The sequence below is a fragment of the Lissotriton helveticus genome, chromosome 5_1 (assembly GCF_964261635.1).
Source record: "Lissotriton helveticus chromosome 5_1, aLisHel1.1, whole genome shotgun sequence".
Lineage (NCBI taxonomy): Eukaryota > Metazoa > Chordata > Amphibia > Caudata > Salamandridae > Lissotriton > Lissotriton helveticus.
Genome location: NC_136065.1, coordinates 1,006,239,047 through 1,006,260,507, shown reverse-complemented (window position 1 = coordinate 1,006,260,507; position 21,461 = coordinate 1,006,239,047).

The following is a 21,461-nucleotide window of genomic DNA, read 5'->3' as shown; positions in this document are numbered from 1 at the left end:
CTTAAGAGGTATCTGGACCTAAAAATATTTTCGGCAGCCCACGCAGCAACCCCGTTCACACGCCTAATCCCTGCTGATGAGCGTTAATGAACACGAAACACGTGTCCAGGGATGACAAGTACACCAAGTGAATACCTTGAAGACTCAAGACCCGGGAAGAAGCGCACTCGCTGATACCGACTACATCGACCATCATGCTCCGGGGTCACACGCTGATGGGATGAGCGGTGTGCGACCTCATTCGGACATACTATTTATACAGTCTCCCTTGAGCCGGTGGAGGTGACGACCTCGAAAAAACGCATCCGCGCGCCTTAAGAGGTATCTGGACCTACGAATATTTTTGGCAGCCCACGCAGCAACCCCGTGCACACGCCTAATCCCTGCTGATGAGCGTTAATGAACGCGAAACCACGTGTCCAGGGATGGCAAGCAGACCACACTCAAGACCCGGGTAGAAGCGCACCCGCTGATACCGACTACATCGACCATCATGCTCCGGGGTCACACGCTGATGGGACGAGCGGTGTGCGACCTCATTCGGCCATACTATTTATACAGGCTCCCTTTAGTCGGTGGAGGTGACGACCTCGAGATAACGCATCCGCGCGCCTTAAGAGGTATCTGGACCTACGAATATTTTCGGCAGCCCACGCAGCAACCCCGTGCACACGCCTAATCTCTGCTGATGAGCGTTAATGAACGCGAAACACGTGTCCAGGGATGGCAAGCACACCAAGTGAATACCTTGAAGACTCAAGACCCGGGTAGAAGCGCACCCGCTGATACCCACTACATCGACCATCATGCTCCGGGGTCACACTCTGATGGGACGAGCGGTGTGCGACCTCATTTGGACATACTATTTATACAGGCTCCCTTGAGCCGGTGGAGGTGACGACCTCGAGGTAACGCATCCGCGCGTCTTACGAGGTATCTGGACCTAGGAATATTTTCGGCAGCCCACGCAGCAAACCCGTGCACACGCCTAATCCCTGCTGATGAGCGTTAATGAACGCAAAACACGTGTCCAGGGATGGCAAGCACACCAAGTGAATACCTTGAAGACTCAAGACCCGGGTAGAAGCGCACCCGCTGATACCGACTACATCGACCATCATGCTCCGGGGTCACACGCTGATGGGACGAGCGGTGTGCGACCTCATTCGGACATACTATTTATACAGGCTCCCTTGAGCCGGTGGAGGTGACGACCTCGAGATAACGCATCCGCGTGCCTTAAGAGGTATCTGGACCTACGAATATTTTCGGCAGCCCTCGCAGCAACCCCGTTCACACGCCTAATCCCTGCTGATGAGCGTTAATGAACGCGAAACACATGTCCAGGGATGGCAAGCACACCAAATGAATACCTTGAAGACTCAAGACCCGGGTAGAAGCGCACCCGCTGATACCGACTACATCGACCATCATGCTCCGGGGTCACACGCTGATGGGATGAGCGGTGTGCGACCTCATTCGGAAATACTATTTATACAGGCTCCCTTGAGCCGGTGGAGGTGACGACCTCGAGATAACGCATCCGCGCGCCTTAAGAGGTATCTGGACCTACGAATATTTTTGGCAGCCCACGCAGCAACCCCGTGCACACGCCTAATCCCTGATGATGAGCGTTAATGAACGCGAAACACGTGTCCAGGGATGGCAAGCACACCAAGTGAATACCTTGAAGACTCAAGACCCGGGTAGAAGCGCACCCGCTGATACCCACTACATCGACCATCATGCTCCGGGGTCACACGCTGATGGGACGAGCGGTGTGCGACCTCATTCGGACATACTATTTATACGGGCTCCCTTGAGCCGGTGGAGGTGACGACCTCGAGATAACGCATCCGCGCGTCTTACGAGGTATCTGGACCTAGGAATATTTTCGGCAGCCCACGCAGCAAACCCGTGCACACACCTAATCCCTGCTGATGAGCGTTAATGAACGCGAAACACGTGTCCAGGGATGGCAAGCACACCAAGTGAATACCTTGAAGACTCAAGACCCGGGTAGAAGCGCACCCGCTGATACCGACTACATAGACCATCATGCTCCGGGGTCACACGCTGATGGGACGAGCGGTGTGCGACCTCATTCGGACATACTATTTATACAGGCTCCCTTGAGCCGGTGGAGGTGACGACCTCGAGATAACGCATCCGCGCGCCTTAAGAGGTATCTGGACCTACGAATATTTTCGGCAGCCCACGCAGCAACCCCGTGCACACGCCTAATCCCTGCTGATGAGCGTTAATGAACGCGAAACATGTGTTCAGGGATGGCAAGCACACCAAGTGAATACCTTGAAGACTCAAGACCCGGGTAGAAGCGCACCCGCTGATACCGACCACATCGACCATCATGCTCCGGGGTCACACGCTGATGGGACAAGCGGTGTGCGACCTCATTCAGACATATTATTTATACAGGTTCCCTTGAGCCGGTGGAGGTGACGACCTCGAGATAACGCATCCGCGCGCCTTAAGAGGTATCTGGACCTACGAATATTTTCGGCAGCCCACGCAGCAACCCCGTGCACACGCCTAATCCCTGCTGATGAGCGTTAATGAACGCGAAACACGTGTCCAGGGATGGCAAGCACACCAAGTGAATACCTTGAAGACTCAAGACCCGGGTAGAAGCGCACCCGCTGATAAGGACTACATCGACCATCACGCTCGGGGTCACACGCTGATGGGACGAGCGGTGTGCGACCTCATTCGGACATACTATTTATACAGGCTCCCTTGAGCCGGTGGAGGTGACGACCTCGAGATAACGCATCCGCGCGCCTTAAGAGGTATCCGGACCTACGAATATTTTCAGCAGCCCACGCAGCAACCCCGTGCACATGCCTAATCCCTGCTGATGATCGTTAATGAACGCGAAACACGTGTCCAGGGATGGCAAGCACACCAAGTGAATACCTTGAAGACTCAAGACCCGGGTAGAAGCGCACCCGCTGATACCCACTACATCGACCATCATGCTCCGGGGTCACACGCTGATGGGACGAGCGGTGTGCGACCTCATTCGGACATACTATTTATACAGGCTCCCTTGAGCCGGTGGAGGTGACGACCTCGAGGTAACGCATCCGCGCGTCTTACGAGGTATCTGGACCTAGGAATATTTTCGGCAGCCCACGCAGCAAACCCGTGCACACACCTAATCCCTGCTGATGATCGTTAATGAACGCGAAACACGTGTCCAGGGATGGCAAGCACACCAAGTGAATACCTTGAAGACTCAAGACCCGGGTAGAAGCGCACCCGCTGATACCCACTACATCGACCATCATGCTCCGGGGTCACACGCTGATGGGACGAGCGGTGTGCGACCTCATTCGGACATACTATTTTTACAGGCTCCCTTGAGCCTGTGGAGGTGACGACCTCGAGATAACGCATCCGCGCGCCTTAAGAGGTATCTGGACCTACGAATATTTTCGGCAGCCCACGCAGCAACCCCGTTCACACGCCTAATCCCTGCTGATGAGCGTTATTGAACGCAAAACACGTGTCCAGGGATGGCAAGCAAACCAAGTGAATACCTTGAAGACTCAAGACCCGGGTAGAAGCGCACCTGCTGATACCGACTACATCGACCATCATGCTCCGGGGTCACACGCTGATGGGATGAGCGGTGTGCGACCTCATTGGGACATACTATTTATACAGGCTCCCTTGAGCCGGTGGAGGTGACGACCTCGAGATAACGCATCCGCGCGCCTTAAGAGGTATCTGGACCTACGAATATTTTTGGCAGCCCACGCAGCAACCCCGTGCACACGCCTAATCCGTGCTGATGAGCGTTAATGAACGCGAAACCACGTGTCCAGGGATGGCAAGCACACCACACTCAAGACCCGGGTAGAAGCGCACCCGCTGATACCGACTACATCGACCATCATGCTCCAGGGTCACACGCTAATGGGACGAGCGGTGTGCGACCTCATTCGGACATACTATTTATACAGGCTCCCTTGAGCCGGTGGAGGTGACGACCTCGAGGTAACGCATCCGCGCGTCTTACGAGGTATCTGGACCGAGGAATATTTTCGGCAGCCCACGCAGCAAACCCGTGCACACACCTAATCCCTGCTGATGAGCGTTAATGAACGCGAAACACGTGTCCAGGGATGGCAAGCACACCAAGTGAATACCTTGAAGACTCAAGACCCGGGTAGAAGCGCACCCGCTGATACCGACTACATAGACCATCATGCTCCGGGGTCACACGCTGATGGGACGAGCGGTGTGCGACCTCATTCGGACATACTATTTATACAGGCTCCCTTGAGCCAGTGGAGGTGACGACCTCGACATAACGCATCCGCGCGCCTTAAGAGGTATCTGGACCTACGAATATTTTCGGCAGCCCACGCAGCAACCCCGTGCACACGCCTAATCCCTGCTGATGAGTGTTAATGAACGCGAAACACGTGTCCAGGGATGGCAAGCACACCAAGTGAATACCTTGAAGACTCAAGACCCGGGTAGAGGCGCACCCACTGATACCGACTACATCGACCATCATGCTCCGGGGTCACACGCTGATGGGACGAGCGGTGTGCGACCTCATTCTGACATACTATTTATACAGGCTCCCTTGAGCCGGTGGAGGTGACGACCTCGAGATAACGCATCCGCGCGCCTTAAGAGGTATCCGGACCTACGAATATTTTCAGCAGCCCACGCAGCAACCCCGTGCACATGCCTAATCCCTGCTGATGATCGTTAATGAACGCGAAACACGTTTCCAGGGATGGCAAGCACACCAAGTGAATACCTTGAAGACTCAAGACCCGGGTAGAAGCGCACCCACTGATACCCACTACATCGACCATCATGCTCCGGGGTCACACGCTGATGGGACGAGCGGTGTGCGACCTCATTCGGACATACTATTTATACAGGCTCCCTTGAGCCGGTGGAGGTGACGACCTCGAGGTAACGCATCCGCGCGTCTTACGAGGTATCTGAACCTAGGAATATTTTTGGCAGCCCACGCAGCAAACCCGTGCACACACCTAATCCCTGCTGATGATCGTTAATGAACGCGAAACCACGTGTCCAGGGATGGCAAGCACACCACACTCAAGACCCGGGTAGTAGCGCACCCGCTGATACCCACTACATCGACCATCATGCTCCGGGGTCACACGCTGATGGGACGAGCGGTGTGCGACCTCATTCGGACATACTATTTTTACAGGCTCCCTTGAGCCTGTGGAGGTGACGACCTCGAGATAACGCATCCGCGCGCCTTAAGAGGTATCTGGACCTACGAATATTTTCGGCAGCCCACGCAGCAACCCCGTTCACACGCCTAATCCCTGCTGATGAGCGTTAATGAACGCAAAACACGTGTCCAGGGATGGCAAGCACACCAAGTGAATACCTTGAAGACTCAAGACCCGGGTAGAAGCGCACCCGCTGATACCGACTACATCGACCATCATGCTCCGGGGTCACACGCTGATGGGATGAGCGGTGTGCGACCTCATTCGGACATACTATTTATACAGGCTCCCTTGAGCCGGTGGAGGTGACGACCTCGAGATAACGCATCCGCGCGCCTTAAGAGGTATCTGGACCTACGAATATTTTTGGCAGCCCACGCAGCAACCCCGTGCACACGCCTAATCCGTGCTGATGAGCGTTAATGAACGCGAAACCACGTGTCCAGGGATGGCAAGCACACCACACTCAAGACCCGGGTAGAAGCGCACCCGCTGATACCGACTACATCGACCATCATGCTCCGGGGTCACACGCTAATGGGACGAGCGGTGTGCGACCTCATTCGGACATACTATTTATACAGGCTCCCTTGAGCCGGTGGAGGTGACGACCTCGAGGTAACGCATCCGCGCGTCTTACGAGGTATCTGGACCGAGGAATATTTTCGGCAGCCCACGCAGCAAACCCGTGCACACACCTAATCCCTGCTGATGAGCGTTAATGAACGCGAAACACGTGTCCAGGGATGGCAAGCACACCAAGTGAATACCTTGAAGACTCAAGACCCGGGTAGAAGCGCACCCGCTGATACCGACTACATAGACCATCATGCTCCGGGGTCACACGCTGATGGGACGAGCGGTGTGCGACCTCATTCGGACATACTATTTATACAGGCTCCCTTGAGCCAGTGGAGGTGACGACCTCGAGATAACGCATCCGCGCGCCTTAAGAGGTATCTGGACCTACGAATATTTTCGGCAGCCCACGCAGCAACCCCGTGCACACGCCTAATCCCTGCTGATGAGTGTTAATGAACGCGAAACACGTGTCCAGGGATGGCAAGCACACCAAGTGAATACCTTGAAGACTCAAGACCCGGGTAGAGGCGCACCCACTGATACCGACTACATCGACCATCATGCTCCGGGGTCACACGCTGATGGGACGAGCGGTGTGCGACCTCATTCTGACATACTATTTATACAAGCTCCCTTGAGCCGGTGGAGGTGACGACCTCGAGATGACGCATCCACGTGCCTTAAGAGGTATCTGGACCTAAAAATATTTTGGGCAGCCCACGCAGCAACCCCGTTCACACGCCTAATCCCTGCTGATGAGCGTTAATGAACGCGAAACACGTGTCCAGGGATGGCAAGCACACCAAGTGAATACCTTGAAGACTCAAGACCCGGGAAGAAGCGCACTCGCTGATACCGACTACATCGACCATCATGCTCCGGGGTCACACGCTGATGGGATGAGCGGTGTGCGACCTCATTCGGACATACTATTTATACAGTCTCCCTTGAGCCGGTGGAGGTGACGACCTCGAGATAACGCATCCGCGCGCCTTAAGAGGTATCTGGACCTACGAATATTTTTGGCAGCCCACGCAGCAACCCCGTGCACACGCCTAATCCCTGCTGATGAGCGTTAATGAACGCGAAACCACGTGTCCAGGGATGGCAAGCAGACCACACTCAAGACCCGGGTAGAAGCGCACCCGCTGATACCGACTACATCGACCATCATGCTCCGGGGTCACACGCTGATGGGACGAGCGGTGTGCGACCTCATTCGGACATACTATTTATACAGGCTCCCTTTAGTCGGTGGAGGTGACGACCTCGAGATAACGCATCCGCGCGCCTTAAGAGGTATCTGGACCTACGAATATTTTCGGCAGCCCTCGCAGCAATCCCGTGCACACACCTAATCCCTGCTGCTGAGCGTTAATGAACGCGAAACACGTGTCCAGGGATGGCAAGCACACCAAGTGAGTACCTTGAAGACTCAAGACCCGGGTAGAAGCGCACCCGCTGATACCGACTACATCTGCCATCATGCTCCGGGGTCACACGCTGATGGGACGAGCGGTGTGCGACCTCATTCGGACATACTATTTATACAGGCTCCCTTGAGCCGGTGGAGGTGACGACCTCGAGATAACGCATCCGCGCGCCTTAAGAGGTATCTAGACCTACGAATATTTTCGGCAGCCCACGCAGCAACCCCGTGCACACGCTTAATCCCTGCTGATGAGCGTTAATGATTGCGAAACGCGAAACACGTGTCCAGGGATGGCAAGCACACCAAGTGAATACCTTGAAGACTCAAGACCCGGGTAGAAGCGCACCCGCTGATACCGACTACATCGACCATCATGCTCCGGGGTCACACGCTGATGGGACGAGCCGTGTGCGACCTCATTCGGACATACTATTTATACAGGCTCCCTTGAGCCGGTGGAGGTGACGACCTCGAGATAACGCATCCGCGCGCCTTAAGAGGTATCTGGACCTACGAATATTTTCGGCAGCCCACGCAGCAACCCCGTGCACATGCCTAATCCCTGCTGATGATCGTTAATGAACGCGAAACACGTGTCCAGGGATGGCAAGCACACCAAGTGAATACCTTGAAGACTCAAGACCCGGGTAGAAGCGCATCCGCTGATACCGACTACATCGACCATCATGCTCAGGGGTCACACGCTGATGGGACGAGCGGTGTGCGACCTCATTCGGACATACTAATTATACAGGCTCCCTTGAGCCAGTGGATGTGACGACCTCGAGATAACGCATCCTCGCGCCTTAAGAGGTATCTGGACCTACATATATTTTCGGCAGCCCACGCAGCAACCCCGTGCACACGCCTAATCCCTGCTGATGAGCGTTAATGAACGCGAAACACGTGTCCAGGGATGGCAAGCACACCAAGTGAATACCTTGAAGACTCAAGACCCGGGTAGAAGGGCGCTCGCTGATACCGACTACATCGACCATCATGCTCCGGGGTCACATGCTGATGGGACGAGCGGTGTGCGACCTCATTCGGACATACTATTTATACAGGCTCCCTTGAGCCGGTGGAGGTGACGACCTCGAGATAACGCATCCGCGTGCCTTAAGAGGTATCTGGACCTACGAATATTTTCGGCAGCCCACGCAGCAACCCCGTGCACACGCCTAATCCCTGCTGATGAGCGTTAATGAACGCGAAACACGTGTCCAGGGATGGCAAGCACACCAAGTGAATACCTTGAAGACTCAAGTCCCGGGTAGAAGCGCACCCGCTGATACCTACTACATCGACCATCATGCTCCGAGGTCACACGCTGATGGGACGAGCGGTGTGCGACCTCATTCGGACATACTATTTATACAGGCTCCCTTGAGCCGGTGGAGGTGACGACCTCGAGATAACGCATCCGCGTGCCTTAAGAGGTATCTGGACCTACAAATATTTTCGGTAGCCCACGCAGCAACCCCGTTCACACGCCTAATCCCTGCTGATGAGCGTTAATGAACGCGAAACACGTGTCCAGGGATGGCAAGCACACCAAGTGAATACCTTGAAGACTCAAGACCCGGGTAGAAGCGCACTCGCTGATACCAACTACATCGACCATCATGCTCCGGGGTCACACGCTGATGGGATGAGCGGTGTGCGACCTCATTCGGACATACTATTTATACAGTCTCCCTTGAGCCGGTGGAGGTGACGACCTCGAGATAACGCATCCGCGCGCCTTAAAAGGTATCTGGACCTACGAATATTTTTGGCAGCCCACGCAGCAACCCCGTGCACACGCCTAATCCCTGCTGATGAGCGTTAATGAATGCGAAACACGTGTCCAGGGATGGCAAGCACACCAAGTGAATACCTTGAAGACTCAAGACCCGGGTAGAAGCGCACCCGCTGATACCGACCACATCGACCATCATGCTCCGGGGTCACACGCTGATGGGACGAGCGGTGTGCGACCTCATTCTGACTTAACTCTGACCAGCCCCTGATTCCTACTGTGGAGGCAAAGGATTATGGGGATGCTGATATAATCCAATGTCAGTGTTAGAAATGGGGTTTCTGGTTGGCTAGGGTATGCACCTAAGCCAGGCAGAACCCACCGCTCTAGTCAGGGCAAGGGAGTTACAAGCTGAATATAACCCCTCCTCACCCCCTTGGTAGCTTAGCAGAGCAGTCGGCTTATCCCAGAGGCAAAGTGTAAAGCGTTTGCACAACACACTCACACAGCAGTGACACACTAGGCACACCACAAAAGAAACTCCACACAAGATTACATAAAAATAGCCTTTGTATTATCCATAAAATTACATTAGGACACATTCACATATTTCACCGTGCCACTAGGCACTTGTCATGACTTCACAGGTATTAACTATTTTTGCCAATCGGGCAATTGTCATAAACATTACAGTTAGGCAGACCAGTCAACACTGGTAAGGGTGCAGTTAACACAACACACTATGCAAAACATAATAAGCAGTACACCAAAGTAAGGCAACATGCACATATTATAACCACATCATGCCCCTTCTAAGACAAATGCAGGTCACCTGTACGGTACCTAGGGTGCAGCCCAGACACTGTAACCGCAGTTACATACGATCCTTAATAGTCATGTTAATGTACCCTTCCCTCAGGCCACAACACAGGTACATTACCCGTTAAGCCACAACTGTCTTTCCCTGCGTAGGCTTTCTGGGCAACCTGCCCTCCTACCACATGGAGTGCGTGAATGTCCGGTTCGGGGAGCCTCCGTCGAGGTCTGGCAATGGCCTAACCCACAAAGAATGGCCCCGGTGCCCAGTGCACCAAATCCGGGGTGAGGGATTCAACAAGCACCAGGTAATAACCCTGCTACTCCTTTTGCTCAGCCCTACGGTGTGGCAACCCATCCAAAGCCACCCTGGGCAATGCAGATGGCTGCGAGCACTGCCCACGTGGGCGACCTCACCTCGGTTCCCGGGCTGGAAACAGTGAACTCCTCAGAAGCAGGCCGGTGCAGCAACTGCGAAGGATGCAGCGCAGCTCCTTCCTGTCTGGAGCGCATCGGAGGCCTCGCCTCCAGCAGTCCTGCCCAGATAACGGCTTGGGACTGGGGATGTGCCGAAGTTGCCTGCACTCACTTCCCCGCTGGGCTGCCGTGGGAGGCGCTCCTTCTAATAAATCTGCTTTCACTAATAAGCAGGATTTATCACTACTATTCCAAACAGACCAAACTTGATCACGCTACCCCTCTCATGTCAGGAATTACCACTGAAGCACATATTAGGGAATCCCCAATGCATTCCTATGAGAGGGTAACCTCAGCAGTGAGCAACAAAATAGGCTGTTTTTCACTACCCGGACATGCCACACAGTTAAGGCACATGTCCTACCTTTTACCTACACTGCACCCTGCCCATAGGGCTAGCTAGGGCCCACCTTAGGGGTGACTGATAAATAGTAAAAGGGGAGTCACAGACGTGTCAAGCCCTTTAAGTGCAACATCACAGCGGCAGTAAACTGCGCGTGCAGGCCCTTCAGTGGCAGAGCCTGAGACAGGTTTTGAAAGGCTACTTTGGTGGGTGGCGCAAGCAGGGCAGCAAGCCCACCAGTAGCATTTAAGTTACTGGCCCTGGGTATATGAGATACCAATGAACAAGGGACTGATAGGTAAATTAAATATGCCAAACAGGTGTAGACCAATCTTACCATGTTTACAATGGAGAGCACATGCACTTTAGCACTGATCAGCAGTGATAAAGTGCCCAAAGTCATAAAACCACCAAAGCAAAAAGTTCTGGGATGACCCTGCAAAAAGGGCCAAGTCCAACAATCAGGAACTCTGCACTGTAGCCCTGCCTAACTCAAGCCAAATTTAAACTTTCACATCAATCATCCCATCCTTTCCACTCATCACACGGTGTGGTGGGGCAAGTGGGCCTCACAGTGGCACGGTGAGAAAGGAAGTTGTTAAGGAATAATGTCTGTGTATGATGTAGTATTTTCTGCATGAGCTGCATTAGTGGTATGCAGCGGCGGTGCCTCCAGACAGATGGGTGGAGAGAATGCACAGGCCCCCAGTGCTTCAAAGAGTGTGGAACCAGCAAGCTTCAGCCAATCCTGGTGCTTCTCCAACGCTGCCTTAGCAGCATGAGAGCAGTGCCAAGATTGGTAGAGGGGAGTTGGTAAGGCCCCGGGAGCTTGCTGCCTGGGCTGGAGGAGCCACCAACTGCCAAGAGGAAGAGGAGTATTTTTATTTAACTCACTGATAGGCACAGTGAGAAACTCACTGCACCTTCAGTCTCAACTCCAGAGCTCTCATTCATGGCCCGTTATAAACTCTGTTTAAAACGGACCACTATTGAGAGCTTTGGCTTTGAGCCTAAGGGCACTGCTGGTTTTAATCAGTGCCTGTTAGTGGATTACATATTCACCAGTTGCCCCACCTCTTTTGCTTGCCGCTCCCCACCACAGGTGGTTTGTTATGGTCTGGAGCAGTTTTGAAGTGAAGGTTGGTGGCAGCACAAACTGCACTGAGGAAGACACCAAATGTGGGTCTGCAAGAAAATGCAGAAAGGAGATGAGGAAGTAAGCATGGCTTGAGTTTTTTTTTTATTTTTTCTAGTGTGCCCCTTTAACGGGCACAATAATAATTTTCTGCGATGTTTCTGATACACCTATCTCATCACATTTGATGCAGATCAATGATATAAGGCTTTCATAAGATGTACGGTAGATCCACCATTGTTTTTAAGTTCACACCACAAACCATCCTTACATAATACGCAACTGTGTTTTCTCATTAACAAGGCTACGTTAAAATTCCAAAATCTGCATCAAATGTGATGAGATAATTGTAGGGGAAGAGAGAGTCAAATGTTACAAATATATTGCAAAAAAGTATAATCTGATTAAAACTAAAACAAGCAAGTGGAGAAAGGCTGCACATGCCTACAAGACAACAAAAGACAGTGCAAATATACGCTACAAACACATAATAATAAAAATAATTGCTGGGCTTATTAGCACATCTCTTAAACGGGAATGTGCAATAGAGAGTTGCATAATCATAGACCAATCGATGATGAAATTTGGTGTTTCGGATCCATTGAAAAAATGTTGGGCCCGTCAGCAGGCCTTCATGCCTGACTGAAAAAAGTTATTGCATCGCAGCTGAAAAATAAAGAAATTTGTCCCAAATCATTATATTGCCCTAACACTGACCATACTGTAATTAGTTCTATGTATGACAATGTATTGGTGGTAAACTCGTATGCACTATAGTGAATGCCTTGGAAGTTCTTTTGCTGTCTTAAGTTAAACTTTTCCTGGCATGGGTTTGGAAAACAGAAACTCATCTGGGCCAATGTAAAAGGACTCAAACAGGACAATAAAGCATTTCGGTTTTGCATATTTATAGTCATTCTTTTATTGCTGAAAAAAGTAATTCATCCAAAACGAAAAATATGTGTAATTAAAACAAATAACCATGTATTTTCACTTTCCTCGTCAGCTGTCGTTAAAATATAATCTTCGTTTGCTTACGGGTGCTCTGGGGAGCGTGAATCAGTCCTCTCTCCCCCCGCACCCCTACAAGAATTAGGCATTAACGTGATCCGAAGCTCTAAGGAAACACTTCGTCGTTCCCTCAGTCTGTAAAAACTGGAGCGAGGCGGGTGATATATAGGACGTTTTATTTGATATGAGTGTAATGAGGCTGAGTAATGCAAACCTGTATGCTGTAACATGAATAATGCTTGAGGCAAATGTGTTGCAATGCAGCACTGCATTTTAAATAATAAACAGTTAGGAATCAATGCTGAGGCGAGCAGCACCATCTTGAGTACAAGGAGTCCTGCTCCAGACGCACCACGGGGACGTGGGCAGGAGGACGCTTCTTTTATAGCCACGGTTCCATCAAATCGAATTTATTTCCATATTTCTACTAACACCCGCACTTTTTGCTTGCAGCCGGAACAGTACAGTCTGATGTTAAATGCGTTAATGCGTTTAGGCATCGCATTAGTTATGTCCCTGCTTTTGATAATATGCAAATAAGCAATCGTATACATCTGATTGATGGTTCTATCAAGAAAGGTAACCGGATCTATGGGAATGATATATCACCGCAACAGATGCAACAGATGTTTCATGTTTAAACTGAAAAGTTATTGATGTCCCCTCTATGATAATTAATAGTTTATGGCTGAACATATAATCAGCAGCTCAACGTTCCAGGGCCGCTGTATCCCCAGCAAGTGCAGAGGAGTATTTGCTCGAACAATAAACAACTTCTGCATGCCCGGTAATTGGGGGAGGAAAGTGACAACAGACATTCAGCAAGTCTGAACTAAAGGCTTCAGATGTTTGTCTGCACTCGGGATGAGTTGGGAAAAATGTAGTTATATATTTGGGAAGGCTTGTTCACTCACAGAACACATTTGCCATGGCACAGGTAGTGTAGCCAAACCTCGCTTATAGTAATTTAAAACGAAATTAAAGTCCATAAATATACAAAGGAGGGCATTCTCAACACAGAAGGATGTGTGTAGCATACCTTAATAACCGTCTTCTGACCACAAGTTAATACATTGTCAATTTATTTTAATCTAAAAAAACACGAAACATTTTTAATATTTAAAAACAGGAATGATGCAATAATCATCTTGCAAAGTTCATTTAGCCACCGTCTGCCAACGGCACGGATTAGTTCTCCATGACTTCACCACAAATGCCAGCTGGAAGCTTATGCTCATAAAACGCATAAACAAGATCATAAGCAAACAATTTGCTGGTGTGCAGATGGAGATAAACCTCAGCACTCTAGGAAACCTCTAATTAACAGACAATAAGGCAAGTAGGGCTGTTTGATGCCCCCCAGCAGGTTCAGTCATACCTGTTGAAGATTGGGTTACTGGTTGAGGCGGTGAAACTTTACTCAAGCAGCAACCACAATGTCTGTCAGGGTGAAACACAAGCAAATCCCAAATTAACCTATGCTTAACCCTCTTGTAGCTTGGCACAAAGCAGTCAGGCTTAACGTAGAGGCAATGTGTTAACTATTTATGCAGCACTTCAAACAGTAATAAAGTGAAAATCCAACACAAGACAAATTCCACACCAATTTACAAAAAATAAATTAAAATGTAATACATTATTTAAGACCAAAACCACAAAAATGCAAACAGTAGAACCGAAGATTTGCCATTTAAAAATTTGTGAAAAACAAATTTTTTGTGATTTTAATACAAACAATATTAACAACCCACATTGACTAGCTCCACATGTCCACATCTTATACATTAAGTGAAGGTGTATATCTAAGGAATAATTGCAGCAAGTCCACCCCCACCACCTACCCCAGACCTTTTCATGTTTCTGGGGGAAGCCTTGAGCCTCATAGACTCGTCGTTCCAGTTGGGCACACCAGTCCACGCTGTTCCTCCAATGCACCAGTGACGGGGGCTCAGGGAAGTTCCACCTACATTCAATGTTGTGTTTGGCCACCATTGTCGCCACCCTGAGAAAGACCCGCTCCGTCCTCAACCTAACTGTCTCCTCCAACAAACCCCAATAGGGCTACCTTAGGTGTAAGCTCAAGCCGGCGCCCAAGAAACCTGGAAAGCTCCCTGCCCACTCCCTCCCAAAAGGTGGTCAGACCACAACATACTCATACCATATGGAAGAAGTCAGCTTCCATCAAGGATCAGCATGCACAATGGCCCCAGAAAGGCCCACCCACTCAATGTAGTTGCTGGGGAGTCAGGTAACCAATATGGTGATAGCTGATTCAAATCATGCATCGATGCGAGGAGATTGCCACTTCCCTCGGGCCATTCTGGCCTCACACCAGTCATCTTCGTCGAAGTCTCCCATCCATGTTTCCCATCTTGCCTGGAAATCAAGGAAGCAATCTTGGGCATTAATGATAAGAGAGCGGTGAACCATAGATGTGGCCCTTTTCTCCATCTTCCGCATTAAAAGCTTAGCCTCCAGTGGATTATACTCAGGGATGTGTGTATCTGGTGGGATGTGGACCGAGAGGGCATGGCACAATTGTAGATATTGTTGGGACTGGATGTGGGAGCGCTGATTGTGGTCCTGCATGTCCAGGAAGGACATTAGGACATCACCCTTCCAGATGTCCTCAACGTGAGTGATGCCAATCCTATCCCATCTCCAAACCCTTGCAACCTGGCCACATGGGGGAGCAACATTCCCTGCCATAGCAGGGACCTCGCAGTAGGGCTATGATCCCAACCAATAAGTGTGAGTGACACCTTCAAGTACAGCAGGGTCACTCGTGTATACTCTGAGAGTGCCCAGGGTATGGCGAGCAATAAAGCAGCCCCAGGAGCCCATCGAGGGCCAGCTGGTTCAATTCCTCATGATAAGAAGGATCATCCCAACTGCCACTGAACCAGTCATTAACCGTTGTGTGTTGTGCTGCTAGGTAGTATCTGTAAAAGTTGCGTCCCCCCATTCTCCCGTACATGGGGAATGCTGCGCTTTAACAAAGCAATTTTAAGGCACATCGGTCCCTCCTGGAAGGGTATAAGAACAATGGCACACAGAACCACAAAAAGCCCCATGGTGGTATTCTCCTCAGTGGTGATCAGTACATTTATTAGGTATAAAACAATTGAACGAACAGAAGGAAAATATATACAAGATTAAGTGGGTAAAAATGTTGGAGTCAGCCAATTTCCAGACCGCAGGCATTTAAGTACAAGGTGACTTTGTGAGTAAATACAAATTCAAGCAGTCACTATTACATGCTCCATCAGAAAATGTGTTATGTTATGTTATGTTAAAGGTGATTTGTAGAGCGCACGTTCACCAGGCAGTTTCTTGGCGCTAAGGGAGGATGGCTGCAGTTGCAAGATAGTGAATGAGTTTTCAGTTGTACGCCTGGGTGAATAGCCATTGTTCTTATACCCTTCCTGGAGGGACCGATGTTCCTTAAAATTGCTAAGTAGACACTAGGTCCCTTATGACTTAAAGGGATCCCTTGTCTCTTTACAAATAAGCGTGTTAACAACGGCCACTTGGGGGTACCTCCCTGCCCATATAAAAGTGGTGAATTTTAACTGCAGGCCCACTGGTAGCATTTAATTCACAGGCCCTGGAGTACATGTAGTACCACTACACTGGGGGCTTGCAAGTAAGTTAAATGTGCCAATTGGGTGTAAGTCAATTTCACCATATTTAGAGGGGAGAGCACACTCACTTTAGCACTAAGGGCAACAAAAACGAATGCAGCAAGAATGAAGGAGAAAGGCAAAAGATGTGGTGGAAGACAAACTACAGGGAAATAAGACTTCGCTCTAAGCAAAATGTACTCCAATTCTCTACTAACCTTTTTAAAAAAGAGGAATCTCATTGACACAGAAAACTGCACATGTGGGGTTACTGAGTACCTAATCCACTTCATAAACTGTCTCAAATACAATCAAATCAGAGGTGTTACCTTCAAGAGCATGCTAGAACAAGAATGTTGTTCTGAAAGTAAACTCAGTGACTGACATTCAATGTAAAAAATGAGGGTTCAGTCCTAGGGAATGGCACAAGCACTCGTCTCACTTCAACATCCTTTACAACAACAATATAAGAGTAAGTCATTCGGCAGGAAAGTCATTAACAAGCTAGTGTACGATGACACCCCCGGAATATTGGGATATTGCCTGCTTAAGTGCTTGCTTAAATTGATCTCTGGCGTAATGGCCTTAGGGAGCTTGGGAATTTTTGGTAGATCCTTACCAGAAACTGAAAGCAGTTCACTCATTGGGGCCTACCCAGGAGGGCAGGGGGGGAGGAGGCAACGACCACAGAAAAGTGTGACAAAGGCCGCTTTATTGGAAGCAGGTGCATCCTAAATAAACAAACCTGGCCTGTGCCGAACAAAACTACATCTCACTAAATAAACTTTTACCTAACCAAACCCCCCACCCCCTCCCCTAAATGATTTTCCCCATTTCAACATAACACAACACCCACAACATATCCACTGCATACCACCTGAAACATGCCTCGTTACCAACTTGGACATTCCTTGACCTCAGTGATCCCCACCCCTTATCAAAAACAAGCCCAGGCCTCCTACCCTTCACCCCCTTTTTACTCTAGGAAAAGCGCCACCATCTTGAATTGCAACGCAGCACCTGTTCCAGCGACACAATACCCACTAAAACCCCCCCCCTGGGAAGAAAAGACAGGGGAATACTGACCAGAAAAAACCCCGGCTACCCTTGTGCACAGAACCAGGACCCAGAGCGAAAATCAGGGCGGGAGGGTGGGAAACAATTTGAGACCAGGGTACCCCTCCGGCTGCTGGGTCACTGCCACTAAAAGGGTGGTCAGTGACCCAAGATGGCCATACTTAAACCTACCCCGCCCAACCAGCCCAAAGAGCCCAAGGGAGCCCAACCCTCATAACAACAGCCCAACCAGCCCAACAGTCCCAGAATCCCCCCCGTGGTCTCCTAATCCCCCCCTTTCCCACCAGGCCCCAAAGCCCCCCGGGGGTGGCAGGCCCGATGGTCGGCCGCGCCCCCCAAAACCCCATTCTGGCACATTTAAAGTTCTATAAAAGGCGGATCTTTGCCTTTAATGCTCTCATCTTTAGCAGAAATCAGTGACAACATATCCACCGCATACCACCTGAAACATGCCTCGTTACCAACTTGGACATTCCTTGACCTCAGTGATCCCCACCCCTTATCAAAACAAGCCCAGGCCTCCTACCCTTCACCCCCTTTTTACTCTAGGAAAAGCGCCACTCGAAAGCCACTTAATGACTTTCGACCCCCCATAGGAAACCCCCCCTTTTGGATACCTTTTGGATACCTACGCACACCCTGAGCCAAATCCAGGGCCTCTTTCATCTGAACAATATACAGCTCCATCCCGTAATGAGATAAGTAAACCCCGTCCTCTCAGAAAAAATACACTGCCCCGTACTTCAGCTCCGGGTGCTCCATAAGCCTAATCCCTTCCTTCGTACAAAAGTCCTTCATGTCCCTGTTGATTTTTTTCTGTGCCCTATCTATAGCCCCTGGGCGCTCCGCCCCCCTCCAGACTCTCCTGGGGATGAACTCCGACCATATCACGTGACACCCCTCCCACCTCTTTTTAATCTCCAGGAGGTCCCTCTTCATTTGTTTCACTAAGGCCAAACCTTTGCTCACCACCAAATCATTCTCCCCCACGTGTACCATCACCACATCCGGGCACACCCCCCCTCGCACCGCATTGTTCAAAACAGGCATCAATTCGTGCCAACGCATCCCCCCTTTGCCCCGCCAATGACACCTAAACAGTCTGTCGTCCAGCATGTAAGAGGGCGGAAAAACATCCCTATTACAGCGTCCCGCCTACCCCCGTAACCGGACATACGTCTTGTAACAATCTGACTTCCATCTCCCCAGTCGCTTGATGTCCTCTGCCCCCCACCCCTGCCGCGCCGCGTCCATCGCCGCCTCTATTCTAAAGGAATGCGTTCCGAACGCCTTGGGGTCCTCACCCATGCACCGTAGGGCATGCCGCAGAACCCACAACGCCTGACCTGCCGTCACCCTACCAGCCGCCCATGACCAAAAACCTCCCCCCCCCGACGTCCTTCGCCCAACGCTCACCCCACGCCACCGGGCACACCCCGTCCAGCCTACCCGGCCCCATCACCACCCATGTCCCCACCCCTCGCTGATCTGTCTTGGATTGCCGCAAACGCACCGCAACATCCCCCCAGAGCACCCCCTTTCCTCCTTTCAGGCCCACCAATTCCGAAATTTGAAAAGCCCCAAATAACAGCCAGGAAATGAGCGTAGCAAACAGCACCGTCTCCCCCTCATCGCGACACACCGATGGCAACGCCTGCAGAAGTCCCCCCAGCATCTCCTCCATAATGAGCCATCTCTGACTCACCCGCGCACCCGTCTCTCAAGCCCAACAATCGTGCCCCCAACTCTCCCGCCAACGGGGGATACCCCCACCACATCTTCCCCATGAACGCCACCGCCGACAACTTCCCCGCAATTGTCACCCGTGACAAGCTCTTATCCATCAAGGCCAAAATGAAACTTACCACCTGCTCCTCCCGCCGCCATCGGTCCCCCTACCTTACCACTCCAGACTGCTGAAATTCCTCCCAGGCCTGAACATACGCCTTCCACGTGGACGCTGCCACCGACGCCCTCACCATTTGAATGACCCTGCATCTCCCACCGACCACAGCTCCCCCGGCACCGGCGTCTTGGTCTCCTCTGCCTCCGTGGCTAGCCCATGGAACCTCTGCCACTGTGAACGAGACAAAGCATCCGCAATGTCATTGTCCACCCCTGCCACGTGTCGGGCCTGAAACAATATATCATGCTCAAGACAGTGCAGAACAAACACCCTCAACAGCTTCAGCACCTGTGCGTCCCGCGCCGACTGCCTGTTGACCACCTGCACCACCGACATGTTGTCCCCTCGGAACAGGACCCGCTTATGGGCCAGTTCCCGTGCCCACACCGAAACTGCCACCACCAACAGGAACAATTCCAGAAAGGCGATGCTCGGGCCTCCCGCCTGCCACTGGGGAGGCCACTGTGCCGCACACCAGTGGCCCGCCCAGTACAAACCAAAACCACCGACCCCCGCCGCATTGGAATACATTGTGACGTCCCACTCCCAGTCCTCCGGAGGCACCATGGGCACCCCATAGAACTGCCCCAGAAAGGCGAGCCACATCCGCAAGTCCTCCTTAGTCCCTGCCGACAGCCTGACGTGATGATAAGGCAATGTGAGGCCGGACAACGCTAAGCCCAACCGCCGACAAAACGTCCGCCCCGCGCGCACCACCCGACATGCAAAATTAGGGTGACCCAGCAGCACCTGCACCTCCCGCACCGTCACCTTTCGCCTGTCCAACATGCCGCTCACCAACGCCAGCATTGCTGCCCTCTAGTCATCCAGTAGGCGTGCTTCCATGGCTGCGGAGTCGAGCTCTATGCCTAGAAATGACAGCACCACACTCGGACCTTGCGTCTTCTCTGGTGCCAGGGGAACCCCCAGGTAACCCATTAAGTCCTGAAAATTGTGCAGCAGCCGCTGACAATCCATCGACCCGGGCCGTCCCACCAAAAAGAAATCATCCAAGTAGTGCGTCACCGTATCAGAGCCTGTGCGCCAGGAAAAAGCCCACTGCAGGAAAGAGCTGAACCGTTCAAACAACGCACATGAAATTGAGCACCCCATCAGCAGCGCCTTGTCTACAAATATGCTGCCGTCAAATTGGATCCCCAACAACTGGTAATCCTCGGGGTGCACCGGGAGCAACCTGAAAGCTGACTTGATGTCACACTTCGCCATCAACGCCCCCGGGCCTACCGCCGCCACAATCTTCCGCGCCACATCCACCGACGAGTATGTGACCGATGCGAGATCCACCGATATAAAAATTGTTCACCGACGCCCCCTCCGGCCATGACAAGTGCTGTATCAGCCGGAACTGCCCCGGCTCCTTTTTGGGGACCACCCCAATTGGGGAGATGATCAGATTCGGCATCGGCGGCTCAGTGAAGGGGCCTGCCATCCGGCCTTCCTTCACCTCCTTGAACAGCTTCCCCCACACACCTGTTCGCGCATGCACCAACTTCAAATTCTCCGTCCAGCGCGCAATCCTTGGTCACTCTTACCCCAACCGGAAACCCTCCTCGAAGCCCCTACGCAGCACGGCCGCATCGTCCGCCCGCGGGTATGATGCCAGCAACGGCTCCAGCCTGTCCAGTCTAACCGGCGTATGAGCCTTTTCCCAGCGCTCCTGCCCCCCCTGCCTCCCCACCGTCCCCCTGCTTGGTTGCCCGCCGCTGCGTGTTGCTGTCCCACCGCCGCATACTGCTGTCCCGACGCGCCTCCAACTCCCCAGCATCGCAAAACTGGGTGCCGGCGACTGCACTTAGAGCACTTGTGCCGAAAACTGCACACTTGCCGACCACATGCCCCCTTGTTGAAATCCCAACAAGCTCCGATTGAGCTCTGCCCGGAGCTCTGCCCCTGCCCCACCCCTCCCCGGGTGGGGCGAGCCGAAAAGGGGGTCGTCGCCAGAGGCAGCCCGCGCGCTGTATATACCTTGCCACCAAACTTCGCCCCTCCCATTGTCTGCTGATACAATTCGGAGTCCAGCTCTCCCTACTTCGCCTCCGCGT